At 37.8% G+C, this 16,268-nt stretch overlaps 1 protein-coding gene across 3 annotated transcripts in view; it reads left to right on the top strand.

Annotated features, from left to right (window-relative positions):
• AHCYL2 (adenosylhomocysteinase like 2) overlaps positions 1 to 16,268 on the top strand; it is a 211,066-nt gene that overhangs the window by 21,639 nt on the left and 173,159 nt on the right. The gene's annotated exons all lie outside the window — the stretch shown is intronic.

Below are 16,268 nucleotides of genomic sequence, written 5' to 3' on the forward strand. Positions count from 1 at the left end.
AAGGATTCTAATTTTTATACATCAACAACTTATTTTGTTTTCAAGGGTTCTAATGTTTATACATCGACAACTTACTTTGTTTTTTGATAACAGCCATCCTAATAGGTGTGAAGTGTGTAGAATTTTTTTTTTTTTTTTTTTGAGATGGAGTTTCACTCTTGTTGCCCAGGCTGAGTGCAGTGACGCAATCTTGGCCAACTGCAACCTCTGCCTCCCAGGTTCAAGCGATTCTCCTGCCTCAGCCTCCCGAGTAGCTGGGATTACAGGCATGCACCACCATGTCCAGCTAATTTTGTGTTTTTAGTAGAGATAGGGTGTCTCCATGTTGGTCAGGCTGGTCTCGAACTCCCGACTTCAGGTGATCCACCCGCCTTGGCCTCCCAAAGTGCTGGGATTACAGGCGTGAGCCACCGCTCCCTGCCAAGTATGTAGAATTTTAAAACCACCTCCACAATCCAGTTTTAGAACATTTTCATTTCCCCCAAAAGTCCCTTTTGCCCATTTTTGATCAGTCCCTGGTCCCACCCTCTGCCCCAGGTAATCACTGATCAGCTTTCTTTCTGGGGTTATTTTTTTTGAGACAGGATCTCGCTCTGTCACTCTGGCTGGAGTGCCGTGCCGCGAACTCGGCTCACTATGGTCTTGATCTCCTGTACTCACTCAGTCGATCCTCTCATCTCACCTCCCAAGTAACTGGGGCTATAGGTGTGTGCCACCATGGCTAGCTAATTTTTGTATTTTTTGTAGAGATGGGATCTCATCATGTTGCCCAGGCAAGTCTCAAACTCCTGGGCTCAAGTGACCCACCTGCCTCAGCTTCCTAAAGTGCTGGGACTACAGGCGTGAGCCACCATGCCCAGCCTGCTTTCTTTCTCTTTAGATTTGCCTTTTCTGGAAATTTCATATAAATTGAATTATACAATATAGAGTCTTTTGTGTGTGGCTTTTCCACTTGATGTAATGTTTTTGAGGTTCATTCATGTAGTAGGTTCATTCAGTAGTTCCTTTTTATTGCTGAGTAATATTTCATTATATGGCTATACCACATTTTATCAGTTTAGTAGTTGATGGACATTTAGATTATATCCACCTTTTGGCTATTTTGAATAATGCAGTTATGATCAATTATGGATAAATCTTTTGGCAGACATATATTTTCATTTCTCTTGGGTAGATATCTAGGAGTGGAATTGCTGGGTTGTGTGTTACATTTATGTGTAATTATTCCATATAAATGTAACTGGCAAACTGTTTTCCAAAGTGATTGTATGATGTTAGATTCCCACCAGCAATGCATGAAGGTTTCATTTTCTCTACATCCTTGCCAATACTTGGCATTGTCAGTCTTTTTGATGATAACCATTGAAGCATTTGTATAGTGCTATGTCATTATGGTTTTAATTTGTGTTTCCTCATGACTAATGATATTGAGCATGTGCTTATTAGCTATTTGTCTGTCTTTTTTGGTAAAATGACTATTTAAATCATTTTCCCATTTTTAATTGGGTTGTTTTATTACTGAGTTATAAGAATTCTTTATACAGCATGTTCTGAATACAAAAGATTTTTCAGATATGTGATTTGCAAATACTTTCTCCTAGTCTGTGGCATGTCTTTTTATTTTCCTGATGATGTATTTTAAAGAGCTAATCTTTTTAATTTTGAAAAAGTCCAATTTACTACTTTTTAAATAGATTGTACTTTTTTTCCCCCCCAAAGACAAGGTCTCACTCTGTTGCCCAGTTTGGAGTGCAGTAGCATGATCATGGCTCACTGTAGCCTTGACTTCCCTGGGCTCAGATGATTCTCCTCACTCAGTCTCCTGAGTAGCTGGGAGTACAGGTGTGTGCCACCATGCCCTGCTAATTTTTCTACTTTTTGTAGAGAAGGGGTTTTAGCCATGTTGCCCAGGCTGGTTTTGAATTCCTGGGTTCAATCAGTCTGCCAGCTTCTGCCTCCCAAAGTGCTAGGACTACAAGCATGAGCCACTGCACCTAGCCTTAGATTCTACTTTTGGTGGAATAACTTAGAAATCTTTGTGTAACTCAAGGTCACAAATTTTTTCTCCTTTGTTTTCTTCTAATGGTTTTATAGTTTAGGTTTTGCATTTAGATTTTTGGGCTTGAGGTGAAATAAAGTCCCCATTTTTTCCCTTCATATGGATATCCAGTTATCCCAGCACCATTAGTTGAAAGGACTGTCCTTTCCTCGTTGAATTGCTCTGATACTTTTGTTGAAAATCAGCTGTCTACAGTTGTGGAGGTATGTTTCTAGACTTTCTTCTGTTCCATTGATCAGCTTGTCTATCTTGATGTCAATACAACACTCCCCTGATTTTGATAGCTTTATTGTAAGTACAGTCATCCCTTGGTTTCCTTGGGGAATTAGTTTCAGGACCCTCATAGATACAAAAATCCTGGGATGCTTGAGTCCCTTATATAAAATGGCATAGTATTTGCATATAACCTGTGCATATCTTCCTGTCTACTTAAACCATTTCTAGATTACTTACACCTAATATAATGTAAATGCTATGTAAACAGTTGTTATACTGTATTTTTTATTTGTATTACTTTTTATTGTTGTTACTATTTTTTCTTTTTCTTCTTTCTTTTTGAATATTTTTGATCCGACGTTGGTTGAACCTGTGGCTGCAGAACCCATGGATATAAGGGCTGACTATTGGAACTGGGTGATATAAATCCTGGGTACTATTTTTTTGTTGTTTCAAAATTATTTTGGGTATCCTAAGTCCTTTGAATTTCCATATAGATTTTAGGATAAGCTTGTCATTGTCTACAGAAAAAGCTTGCTGGGATTTTGATAGGGATTTCATTGAATCTATAGGTCAATTCGGGAGAATTCCCATCTTAATGATACTGAAGCTTCTCATACATGAACGTGGAACTTCTCTCCATTTATTTAGATCTTCTCTAGTTGCTCTTTAGCTGTATTTTGTGCTTTATACTGTATAGGCTATTGTAAATGAAATTGTTTTCTTGATGTTACTTTCAGATTGTTTATTGCTAGCATAAACAATTGTAGAAATACAATTTTTTTAAATTGTGGTAAAGTTTACATAACAATAAACCTTTTTTTTTTTTTTTTTTTTTGGAGACATGGTCTCACTTCCTCACCCAGGCTGGAGTCCAGTGGTGCGATCTTGGCTCACTGCAGCCTCAACCTCCTGGGCTCAGGTGATCCTCCCACCTCAGCCTCCCGAATAGCTGGGACTACAGGCAGGCACCACTGTGCCTGGCTAATTTTCGTATTTTTTGTAGAGACAGGATCTTGCCATGTGGTCCAGGCTGGTCTTGAGCTCCTAGACTCAAGCAACCCTCCTGTCCTGGCCTCCCAAAGTGCTGGGATTACAAGCATGAGCTGCTGCACCCAGCCCATTTTAACCATTTTAAAGTGTGCAGTTCATTGGCATTAAGTACATTCACAATATTACATGACCATTACCACTATCTGTACCCAAAACTTTTTCATTGTCTCTAACAAAAACTATGTATTAAACGTTAACTTCTTTTCCCCGCTCCCCCAGCCCTTGGAAACCTCTATTCTATTTTCTGTCTCTATGAATTTGCCTATTCTGGGTAACTTCTCTTTTTCCTTTGGTGTCTGGCTTATTTTACTTAGTATAATGTTTTCAAGGTCCCTTCATATTGTAGCATGTATTAGAATTTCATTCTTTTTAAGGCTGAGTAATATTCTATTGTTTATCCATTCATCTCTTGATGGATATTTGGGTTGTCTTCATATTCTTTTGGCTATTGTGAATAATGCTGTTAATTATTGGTGTACAAGGCTGGATGCAGTGGCCCACACCTGTAATCCCAACTTCTGGGAGGCCAATGTGGGAGTATTGCTTGGGGCCAGAGGTTGAGACCAGCCTGGGCAACTTAGCAAGAATCCATCCCTTCCAAAAAAAAAAAAAAAAGTTAGCTGTGCATGGTGGTGTGCAACTGTAGTCCTAGTTACTGAGGAGACTGAGTTCGAGGCTACAGTCAGCTATTATTGCACCACTGCACTCCAGCTGGGATGACAGAGTGAGACCCTGTCTCAAAAACAAACAGACCAAAAAATTGGTGAGCAATTACCTGTTTGAGTTCCTGCTTTCAATTATTTTGGATATATACCTAGGAGTGGAATTGCTTGATTACAGATGATTATCGTGTTGATCTTGTATTCTGCAATTTTAATAAACTTGTTTATTCGTTTTTTGAAGATTCTTTAGGATTTTCTTTGTACAGGATCATGTTATCTACAAATTACCATTTTACTTCTTCTTGTCCAATGTATGTGCCTTTAATTTCTTTTCTTTTCATATTGCACTGTCTAGAACCTCCAGTACAATGTTGAATAGAAGTGGCAACAGTGGACATATTTGCCTTGTTTCTGATTTTAGAGGAAAAGTATTCAGTCTTTCATCATTAAGTGTAATGTTCACTGATAGTTGGTAGGGCAAATTTCTCCTAATATATCCTTTATAATGTCTTAGTTTTGACTAAGGGACTGAATAAATTGGCATGTGTTAGTGAATATCACCTCTTGACATTTATATGTCTTTTAGCTATAAGATTAAAAATCCCTTTCTGTCTTGTAGAATGGAGCAACCCTTATGACACCCTGTAAGTTTCTACTTTGAGTCCTTCAGTTTTTGATTTAGTGAAATTACTTATCTAAATTCACAGTTCATAGTCTGCCTGTCCATATTAAAGTCTAGGGTGTCTAGATTGTGACCAGAACCAGTGAAGCCTTTGTGTTCTCTGATGCTGTTTTAAAGTTTATTATAATTTTCCCTTCTATGGGGAAAGATTCTGTGCTGTTTTCTCTTAAAGTAAAATATATGTGGTTGTGTGTTTTTAAATAGTTGTAGTTTATTTTACAGTCCAAACCTGTTGTTTCATCTATTCCCATAAGATCCACAGGCAGCCTCCTTCTCCATTTGGATGGGGACAGTTTATATACCTTGATTGGTAAGCCTGTGTCTGTGCCTTATCCCTTAAATTGTAAACTCCACAAGGACTTAGACCATGTCTTTCTTGTTCACTATATTGTTAACAGCTGGCAGATAGTAAGTTTTTTTTTTTTTTTTTTTAAATGAAAGAGTGATTAAATCAGTCTGTTTTGTGATGCTTGTGTGAAGAGGAGTGATTAGTGTAAACTGGCTTTGCTTTAGGGTTTTCATTCTCTAAATTCTCGAAGCATTCTAGAGTAGGGATTATTGTCTATTTAAACAGGACTTTTTTCCAGTTCCTTCTTAGTAATTAAGCTATTACCAAGTTTATTATTCTCTTACATGCGTGCATTTTAAAAATTTGAAGCACATCTCACCTCCTTTACAGTTTGGTAAAGGCTGCCTTGGCCTCCCAAAGTGATGAGATTACAGGTGTGCGCCAGTGTGCCTGACCAGCTGAAGTTTTTGATTCCCAGCCTTATTCTCTGTCTTTGCACCTCAGTGATGCTCCGATAAGCATCATCTGTTTTTCTCAAACTGCTTGATATAATGGTAACTCATATAGTTTGATAATGAGGATATCTAAAAATGATTATTTCCAGTTCGAATACATCCATTAATCTCCACACTTAATCCTCAATTTTTTCTTGTCACACTGCCTTCTGAGTTATTATAGTGACTTATACATTTTATGTTTTCTAGAGTCTTTTTGAGTGAGAATCATCGAGAATATTTGTGTTTTTAATCTCTTCTGTTTATCAAGCTGATCTGCTTTTTGTTAATTACTTGGCTGGCTTTCAGTGGATCTTGCACAATTTAATGCTGGCACATAATAAGTTCATAATAAATGTTTGTGATTATCGAACTGAGCCCCAGTCATGAACCATTGGTTTCTAACATATTCTTTCCCTTTAGCAACCCAGTTACCTCTGCCCTTAAATGAACATAATTGATGCCGTGACATACATGGAGACTTTAGTATTAATTTTTCAGTTTTTATATGTGACACTCTTAGGTAGAGCCTCTGTCAGATGGCACTGATAATTCATCCTTTGGAAAGATCCCAAGGGCTTTCAGGTTCTCTGGCTAGATGTTAACAACAGGAACAGTGAGTAGTATATAGCAACATGATAATACTTGACAGTTTTAAAGCAACACTGGTTTTATTTAAGATCATCAGGTTAAACTGACTAATACTCCTTTGGTTTAAAACCTACTTTGTAGTTTTTGCTGTTTAGTATACTCTTTTTCTCCAGAATTGTTCTTTATATATGTAGCAGAGGCTGCACGTGATGGCTAACCCCTGTAATCCCAGCACTTTGGGAGGGTAATGCAGGAGGATTGCTTGAGCACAGGAGTTTGAGACCAGCCTAAGCAACACAGTGAGACCCTACTTTTCCAAAAAATTAAAATATCGTCTGGGCGTGGTGGCACGTGCCTGTAGTCCCAGCCGCTTGGGAAGTTGAAGTGGGAGCATCAATTGAGCAAAGGGGTTTGAGGCTGCAGTGAGCTATGATCATGTCACTGCACTCCAGCACAGGTGACAGAGCGAGACCTTGTCTCTGATTGATAAGTAGGTAGATAGGTACGTAGATAGATTGATTGATAAATAGATAGCAGAGATCATAACAAGTCTGTATCCCACTTGAAGATTAGGAGACTCAGCAGGAGGGCTCTTGGCTTAAAAAGAAGGCAAAGGTGGCCAGGCGCGGTGGATCACGCCTGTAATCCCAGCGCTTTGGGAGGCTGAGGTGGGTGGATCACGAGGTCAGGAGTTCAAGACCAGCCTGGCCAAGATGGTGAAACTCCGTCTCTACTAAAAATACAAAAAATTAGCTGGGCGTGGTGGCGGGCATCTGTAATCCAAGCTACTGGGAGGCTGAGGCAGAGAATTGCTTGAACCCAGGAGGCGGAGGTTGCAGTGAGCCGAGATCGCACCATTGCACTCTAGCCTGGGCGACAGGGCAAGACTCTGTCTCAAAAAAAAGAAGGCAAAGGTGATAGGTATTTTGGGACTCACAGGCAGACTCATGAAGCCTTTGTCCCAATCTTGAGAAGGAGAAGGGACCCTTAGGAAGATTGGGACCTTGCCAAGATGAAGCATGTAGCAGAGTATCAAAGTGCTCTTTTTAGAGCACTTACAAATATGAATTAATTCTTTTTTTTTTTGGGATGGAGTCTCTCCCTGTCGCCCAGGCTGGAGTGCAGTGGCACCATCTCGGCTCACTGCAAGCTCCGCCTCCTGGGTTCATGCCATTCTCCTGCCTCAGCTTCCCAAGTAGCTGGGACTACAGGCGCCCGCCACCTCACCCGGCTAGTTTTTTGTATTTTTTTAGTAGAGACGGGGTTTCACCGTGTTAGCCAGGATGGTCTCGATCTCCTGACCTCGTGATCCACCCGTCTCGGCCTCTCAAAGTGCTGGGATTATAGGCTTGAGCCACCGCGCCCGGCCATGAATTAATTCTTACGGTAGCACTGTGACAGACAATTATAGTTTACTAATGGCGAGACCAAATAAAGTGAAATTCAATTCATGTTTGTTAAATGACATTAAGCATTCTTAGTGCTTGTCCAAGGCTTCAGAGCTGTAAATGCAAATGATAAACATTGTATTTTGCTAAGACAGCACCTCAGTTTCTCTGTCTGTAAATATAATCCCAGAGTTATAAGGTTGTAATTAAGAAATTTTTTTTTATTTTTGAGACAGGATCTCACTCTGTTGCCTTGGTTGGGGTGCAGTGGTTCAGATACAGCTCACTACAGCCTTGACCTTCTGGGCCCGAGTGATTCTTCTGCCTCAGCCTTCCAAAGTGCTGGGATTACAGGCATAAGCTGCTCTACCTGGTCAAAAAATATTCTTTTTGAATATTTAGAGATTAGAATGCAAATGTTTCAAAATATACTTGTTTAGATTTTCATGTTTCATGCATTTTCAAAGGAGTAAAGAGAATTACAGAAAAAAGAAACAAATGTTGTTTATAGTTATATCTTTTCTGCTTAAGTATTATGATTTAGTTAGTCAAACACAAGGTAAAAAGCTGAACTTGAATTCTTGTTCTGTAGTACTTTAACCAAGTGTTTATTTCACAAAATCAAAATATGACCACTTGGTTTAAGTATTACAGAATAAGAATTCAAGTTCAGTTTTTAACCTGTCTTTGAAATGTTAGTGTAACATCGAAATGAAGATATCTTGCAGATAGTTAGAACTGGATTCATAGTGGAAGTTGGGAAGAAAGGATCAATAAAAGCTTTGGAAGGTATCAGAAAGGTCCCAATCATAATGGTAGCTACACTTCGATTGGTATGGAAGACAAAGATGGCTAATGAGAGTACCTTAGTCACAAAGCACCATTAATGGACAGAAAGAAGAAAAAGTATTAGCAAAATTACATTATTATCCTACAACAACATAATTTTACCTTTGTGTAACTCCTTATACCTTTCAAACCAGTAAAATCCATTATCTTACTTGATACTGAAATAGTTTGAAATAAAGCAGGTGACTTAGTGCAACATGTTAATTTTAGAGAAATTAGCTAGTACTGTTTTTTCTAGAGACTCTGATTATATTATAAAGACAAAACCTAGATACTTTACATTGAATTATTTTGTACTTGATTGGCACATTGTTAATATTTTTCTAAGAAACAGCAATTTCGTTGAACTAGAGCCATGTCTCAATTTTCTGTCTAGCTTTCTTTGTAGCACCATACTCCTGTAAAACCATCAATGTTCATTAAGCTGTGGATCACTTTGGCTTTTCTTAACTGGCTAAAGCAGTGTTATCCACAAATTTTTATTTCAGAGAAGAAAGAACGTTGTAAATAACCTGAAGGTGCCTTTATAGCTACCCTTTTATTGTCTCTCATGGTAGGTCACAGGCTGTGATGGGGAAGAAGAAAAGGGTTCCAAGGTTTGAGAAAAAGTGGTGAAAATTTGAATAATTTTTTGTGGATTGTGAGCAACTGAATTAATCAGAAATGCAGTAGGATTTCTGAATTAATTAGAAAGTAAAGAATTAAATTTTCTAGTAGTGGCTACATTAAAAGTAAAAAGGGCCAGGCACGGTGTCTCCCAGCACTTTGGGAGGTCAAGGCGGGCGGATCATGAGGTCAGGAGTTCGAGACCAGCCTGACCAACATGGTGAAACCCCGTCTCTACTAAAAATACAAAAATTAGCCGGGCGTGATGGAACGTGCTTATAATCCCAGCTACTTGGGAGGTTGAGGCAGGAGAATCGCTTGAACCTGGAAGGTGGAGGTTGCAGTGAGCCGAGATTGCGCCATTGCACTCCAGCCTGGGGTGACAGAGCAAGAGTCTGTCTCAAAAAAAAAAGTAAAAAGAAACAAGTGAAATTGATTTTAATATCTTCTACTTAACCCAATAAATTAAAAAGTTATTATTTTAACATATCAATATAAAAATTTTAACATATCAATATAAAAATTAAGATATCTCGCTTTTTAATTTTGTACTTGAGTCTTTGAAATCTGGTATATATTGTGTGTCTGAATTTGACTAGCTACATTTCAAATGTTCAACAGCCATATGTGGTTAGTAACTATTGGACAGTGTAGGTTGAAAGTAATTGAAAATAAATTTTGAACTGCATAGACACTGTCATCTCTTACATGAGTGTGTGTGTGTGTGTGCGCGCGCGTGTGCGTGCGCGCTCATGTTTAGCAATTCTTAGGGTTAATACAATTCATCTGATGGACCTGGGTTGATGAACTCAACGGAAGTTTATGTGAATAAAAATGAAAATGAGGGCTTGGTGTGGTGGTCCACACCTGTAATCCCAGCACTTTGGGAGGCCAAGGCAGGCAGATCACCCGAGTTTGGGAGTTCAAGACCAGCCTGGCCAACATGGTGAAACCCTGTCTCTACTAAAAAAACAAAATTAGCTGGGCCTGGTGGGAGGCACCTGTAATCCCAGCTACTTGGGAGGCTGAGGCAGGAGAATTGCTTGGGCCTGGGAGCCGAGATTGCACCACTACACTCCAGCCTGGGTAACAAAGCAAGACTCTGTCTCAAAAAAAAAAAAAAAAAAGAAAGTGAGATTGAGTTCAAAGGGAAGTAATTGCAAGAAGGCAGTGCCAGTACTAAACATAATACCTCCGTCCTGTATAGACACATCCACCTTGTTGAATGGAAAGCTGGCCTCTTACTACCCTTCAACTACTTTATTTTTTCTATTGACTTGTAATAAATACTGTCTAACTGGAAGTCAGCGTGTTACAATTAGAATGTGAGGATTAGAAGAAACAAATATAGGTAGGACTAGGAAAAAATAATAGATTACAGTGATAAAGTATGAATTTTAAGAATACATGCAATAGTATGAAAATCAAAAGATATAAAAAGATTGTATATCAAATATAAAGCTCTTATCCTTTACCATCTGATTCCCTTCCTTGGGAGTAACCAAAATAGTTTCTTATGTCTTACGTATCTTTTAGGAGTAGCCTATGCATTTACAAGTGTATACATACTTTTTTGTCTTTCCTTCAATAAACCAATAAAATATTTATATCCTTTTGAAAATATACAAAAGGTAGCATACAGCACACACCATTTTACATCTTGCTTCCCCCCCTGCCCCGCCTTAATCTGTCTTGGAGCTGCTTTGTTGTTTTTAAAGTCTATATAATATTTCATTGTATTAATGTACCATAATTTATGTAACCAGTTTGTTATTGATGGTTATTTAAATTGTTTTCAATATTTTGCCCTTACAATCAATACTGTAATGAATATCTTTGTGTGTATGTATTGAACACTTATGTGAGTTACGTGGAATAAATTCTTATAAGTAGAATTTCTTGTTCAAAAGGTTTTTTTAAAATTGTATAAATATGTCCAAATGCAATAGAGGTTTTACCAGTTAACACTTCCAACTAGTACTGTGTGAATAAACTTTTTCTTAAATAAAACTGATTCTACAAACTGAGTCTTAGGAGAAAACAAAATTTATAAATAATAAAATTTTTATTGTGCTGTTGAAGAGGCATAGATAACCCCCTTTTGTCTTGACATGATCATTTTGAGCAACCTCAGAGGAGCCCCTAGAGTTGCAGAGGTATAGACTGAAAACATCGATAACCAGCTCCCTTTATTTTATGTATGAAGAAGAGAGCTCTAAAGAGATGAAGCTGTTCCTCCAAGGCCACTCAAAAAACAGAAAAACATGAACTATAGAACCCTTAGATAGGAATAGGAATGGCATGGAAATTTATTCAGAAGTGTTTTGTGTAACAGTTAACCCTCAATTAATTACTTTTTGAGAATGAAACCTTTTTAAAATAATATTTGCTGTTTGATTTTGTTTTAGTAAGCTTCATGGTTAGTGGAGCCTTGGCAGCCTAAGGGATTCTTGGAGTAGAAGAAGGAACTTGGTGGTCAGAGACAAGTAAGGGAAAAAGTCCTGCCTTCATGTTTCTGACATAGTGACGACTGATGTGAAGAGCAAAAGGGGCGAAGACTAGCAGAAGAGAATGAGGAGGTGGGGGGCAAAAGGATCTCAAGTACCTACCCAGTGCCTGGTGCATGGTGACTGCTCAGTCATGCCAGTTCCTTACTGGTGGAAGTATGGACTGGTCTAACCATTTTGAAGGATGGTACTAAATCATATTATGCATTATGTATACCCTGTAACCCAGCAACTTTTTCCTGTATATATATGTGAAAGAAGTTCTCACACAGGTTTATAAGGGGTCATTCATTTCAGTGTATTTGTTCTTGTGGAAAGTAATTTGTTGTCCATACCCTTTCCCCAGTGATGGGTAAAATGTGATGATAGATTTACACCTCAGTTTGAAGTAATGGTCTAGATATGCACCTGGCAGTCTAAGAATCTTAAAGACATAGTGCTGAGTAATAACAGAAAGAAAAGGAATGAGATATGTAACACAATAGCATTTATATACATTTTAAAATGTATGTAAGTAAACCATATTACATACTTTACAAGGAAACATGTTAACACATTAAACACATTATAGTGATTGCCTCTGTTGGGGATGATAGGAGTGGAATAAAAGAGAATAAGCAAATAAGAGTAAAAATACACAAATGTGAAACTTCATTTCTATATTGAGGTGATCTTTAAAGCATCTGTTGGATAATTAGGAGGACACTTACAGATCAGAACCCCTGTTGTCTCCCGTTCTCCCATTGTGGTTACCTTTGGGAGTAAAATTTCTGATAATGAATTACCACTGGAATATTTTTTGTTGTTAATTTAACTGAAAGTAAATCAGATTCACGGTTCTGAATTTTTTTTTTTTTGCCTTTAAAAGGCCAAAAAAAGAATCCCCCATCCTTCACTTTTTCTGTCACTGTGTGTTCTGTTTGATTGTTGCTTAAATACAAAATATACTAACCTTATGCCTAATTTAGGTACTACGTATATACCAGCACTACACAATACCATTCTTAGAAGATAATACTTAGTGACATTAATAATTCATTGGGAGACTTCTCCATGTTCTTTTAGATAATTGCCTTTTCTGATTAAAGCTTGGAATACCAATAGTTGGAATAAAGCAGTCACTTATTTGATCTGTTACCCATTATAAAATTTATGTCATTTATCTTGCTTTTTTACAAGAATCTCTGCTTATGGCAGATAAAAGTACTGACAGATTCCTAGAGAGTTCCCTGAGATACCAGGTAAGATCTTGGGTAGAATGGAGTGTAGGAAACAAACAGTTCCTATCGTAAGCAATTTTTGTTGTTAGAACAGAGTCCTTTTGTAGGTCATGAACTTTTGAGTAGCCTGAGTTTTGAGTTAGCCTCAATTAAGGTTTTTGGTTGTTTTACCACCCAGGCTCCAGATTAGCAACTGGAGACAGGAGCTGTGATGGAATTAAAGTAACCGTGGCAACCATTATAATGTAAATGAGTCTTCTTGGGAAGGAAGTTGAGAGCGTGGGCACTTGTTAGAGCATTACTTTATTACATCTACAACTAGGACTGCTACAACTAGCATTTTGCTATTTTAAAATCCTGCTCCTTGGACACCATCAAGTCCTGTGTTATTCCAACCTTCTTTTAGTTTTCTGAGAAACTAACACCAAACTAATATGTATATAAAATAGAAAATGAATCTCTGGTGTGCTTACCCTCTTTCATTCACATTAAGACCTCTTCTTTCTTTAATAACATTACCTTTTTCCCACTGCTTCTGGCAATAACACTCAGCACTAAGTCTCTGATAAACAAAGAAGGCCACTTAGGTTTCTGAGAGATGTGGTGTGTACCTAGTATACTCTGATGGCCAAGATTTGGCTTATGGTGGAACAAGTGGTGCCAGGGCCACTTCTCAAGCAGCACAAGAGCCACAAATCTTTGGTCTCAAATCTTAATTTTTTTATATTAGTCTTTAAAATGTTAAATTATTTAAATTTTTTTTTCAATAAGTCTTTTGTACTCCTAACCTTTGAGTTTCAAATCATAAAATTGTCTATAAGTTTTAGACTATTAATGTAGGCTTACTGTTTGTGGATTTAGAGATTAGATGACTGGAAGAGAATAATAAAAGTGAAACTGAAGTAATTACCAAACTGAGGTTGAGTTCTAAGTTAAGTACTGTATTTGTTTACTACCCCACAATGAGTCCAGTGATTTTAACAACAGGCTTGTAAGCAAGAAGCTTAAGGTTCCTATTGTTATGATGTTGGTGCTAGGCAAATAGCTTCCCTCAACCTCAGTTTTTCTCTTGTAAAGGAAGAGTAAAAATGACGATTCACTCTGTTGTGGGGAAATATTTACAAAAAGAAATAAAATTTAACTGGTAGTATGGTCAAAAATGTCAGCTGAGGTCGCCCAGGCGAGGTAGCTCACATCTGTCATCCCAGTGCTTTGGGAGGTCAAGGCGGGCAAATCATCTGAGGTCAGGACTTCGAGACCAGGCTGGCCAACATGGTGAAACCCCGTCTTTGCTAAAAATGCAAAACTAGCTGGGCGTGGTGGCACGTGCCTATAATCCCAGCTACTTGGGGGGCTGAGGCAGGAGAATCGCTTGAACCCGGGAGGCGGAGGTTGCAGTGAGCTGAGATCACACCTTTGCCCTCCAGCCTGGGCAACATGAGGGAAACTCCGTCTCAGAAAAAAAAGTCAGCTGATATAAGACAAATTCTGAATTTTAATGTAATGTGCCTTAGTTATGCCTGGTTAGCCTGTGCCAGTTAAGGCTTTTTACTTTGACGTTAAGTTTCCTTCCTCCTACTTCATCCTTTTGTTGAGTTGTCATTCAGATCACAACAGATACTCCTGTGTAACTGTCTTTGTTGGCTTAGTCTTCAGAAGGTGGGTTGATCTTGAGTGTCAAATATTTGAGTATTTATTATATGCAAAGCTTGGAACTGAGTGCATAGGGAATAAATATAAAATGTATAAAAGTGTAATTCCTGCCCTTCAATATACAATCATTCAAATACTTGTAGACAGCTTTGCTCTTACTTTTCCTATCCCAGATAGTCTCTTCTCCATGGAAATCATTCCTGCTTCTCTTTGTCGTTCTTCATATGATGTAGTCAGCCAGGCCATTACTACCATCCTGGCTATCAGCATCATTTGTAAGAGGTCATATTTCAAATTATAATTCTCAGGGTGTTGCTTGACCTGTTTCAGTTTTCTTCCTTGTTCAGGTCACTGTACTGTTACTTTATTACCTATGAATTTGTATTAACTTTTAAGCTGTCAATTCAGGACAAAGGCCCACCTTAAGCTTATAGTCAACTGAACTCTCATCAACACATGCTAAAATTTATTACAATTTTTTTTTTTTTTTTGAGACGGAGTCTTGCCCTGTCACCCAGGCTGGAGTGTAGTGGTGTGATCTCGGCTCACCACAACCTTCGCCTCCTGGGTTCAGGCAATTCTCCTGCCTCAGCCTCCCCAGTAGCTGGGATTACAGCATGCGCCACCACCCCTGGCTAATTTTTTGTATCTTTAGTAGAGACAGTGTTTCACCATGTTGGCCAGGCTGGTCTCGAACTCCTAACCTTAAGTGATCCGCCCACTTCAGCCTTCCAAAGTGCTGGGATTACAGGCATGAGCCACAGTACCTGGCCTGAAATGGATTTCTTATTTGCTGTGCACTTCTAGAAAATAAATGCATGTATATTTACCCTTGATAAATTTTATTTTATATTTTCAGCACATTGTTTCTATATGTTCAGATATTTGATCTTTTATAATTTTTAATGATATCTTTTATATCTTTAATGATATTATTTAATTTTTATAGGTAAGTTTAGATCACCAGAAAATTTATAAGCTGCCATTTAAAGCTTCACAGTATTGATAAACATCTACTAAGATAAGGCCAAATAGAGAGTTCTGTGGCAACTATTAGTTACTTCTGTCCAGATTTATGTTAACCATTGATTAATAATCTGAGAATGGTTGTTCAACCAGTTATAAATCTATCACTTCACTAGAATACGAAAGTTAATCTTGATTTCAGCGATATGTTTTGGACCTACTTTATGTTATTTCTCTGATCTCTTAGTGTAATAATTTTGTCAAAAGTAAAATGAGGTTAGCATGATTGTTTTTCTTCTTGGTGAACCCCATTCTGACTTACTGTGTTCTGTATACCCCTTCCCTACCCCACCATAGGCTAACATAGGAAATCTTTGTTAAACCCTTAATCTATGATTTCAAGAATCTAGTCTCTTTTTTTCCTTTGAAATTGAGAAAATTAAAATTGAACTTTATTGTCTCTAGTCTTCTAGCTTCTCTTCCATTTTTCTTGAGAGATCATGGAGATCTTAGGCTGTAATTTAACTGGTCCTAGATAGTTGCATTTACTAAAAGCTACTGGGTGCTCTTTTATTATCTTTTCTCCTATTTCAGGTTTCAGTTTCCTCTTAACCATTTGCATTCTCTTTTCAGTATGGAAAATTACTCTGGATAAAGAAAATGCAAGCAAAATAAGAGTTGAATAGATTCGATTTTCTATATTACTTTTTAACATGGTAGAAGGGCCTGTCTCATGTTTTTGCATGTAATCACTGAAAAAAGACTATATGTTTGCACTTTTTGTAAGCTTATATTGATATTCTATTATGTGCCAGGCACTGCATTAGATTCTTGGGCTCCAAATATAAATAAGATATGGTCTCTGTTCTCGAGGAGGTCACAATATAATTGGAGAGATACATATTTATGTAAATATTTACCATATAGCAAGAGCTGCTGGCCAGGATCAGAAAATACACTTTGAGGGTTAGAAAAATAAGACAGGGATTTATGCTGAATGAGGTGGCGAAATGTACATATTCAATACGCTATA

The sequence above is a fragment of the Chlorocebus sabaeus genome, chromosome 21 (genome assembly GCF_047675955.1).
Source record: "Chlorocebus sabaeus isolate Y175 chromosome 21, mChlSab1.0.hap1, whole genome shotgun sequence".
Lineage (NCBI taxonomy): Eukaryota > Metazoa > Chordata > Mammalia > Primates > Cercopithecidae > Chlorocebus > Chlorocebus sabaeus.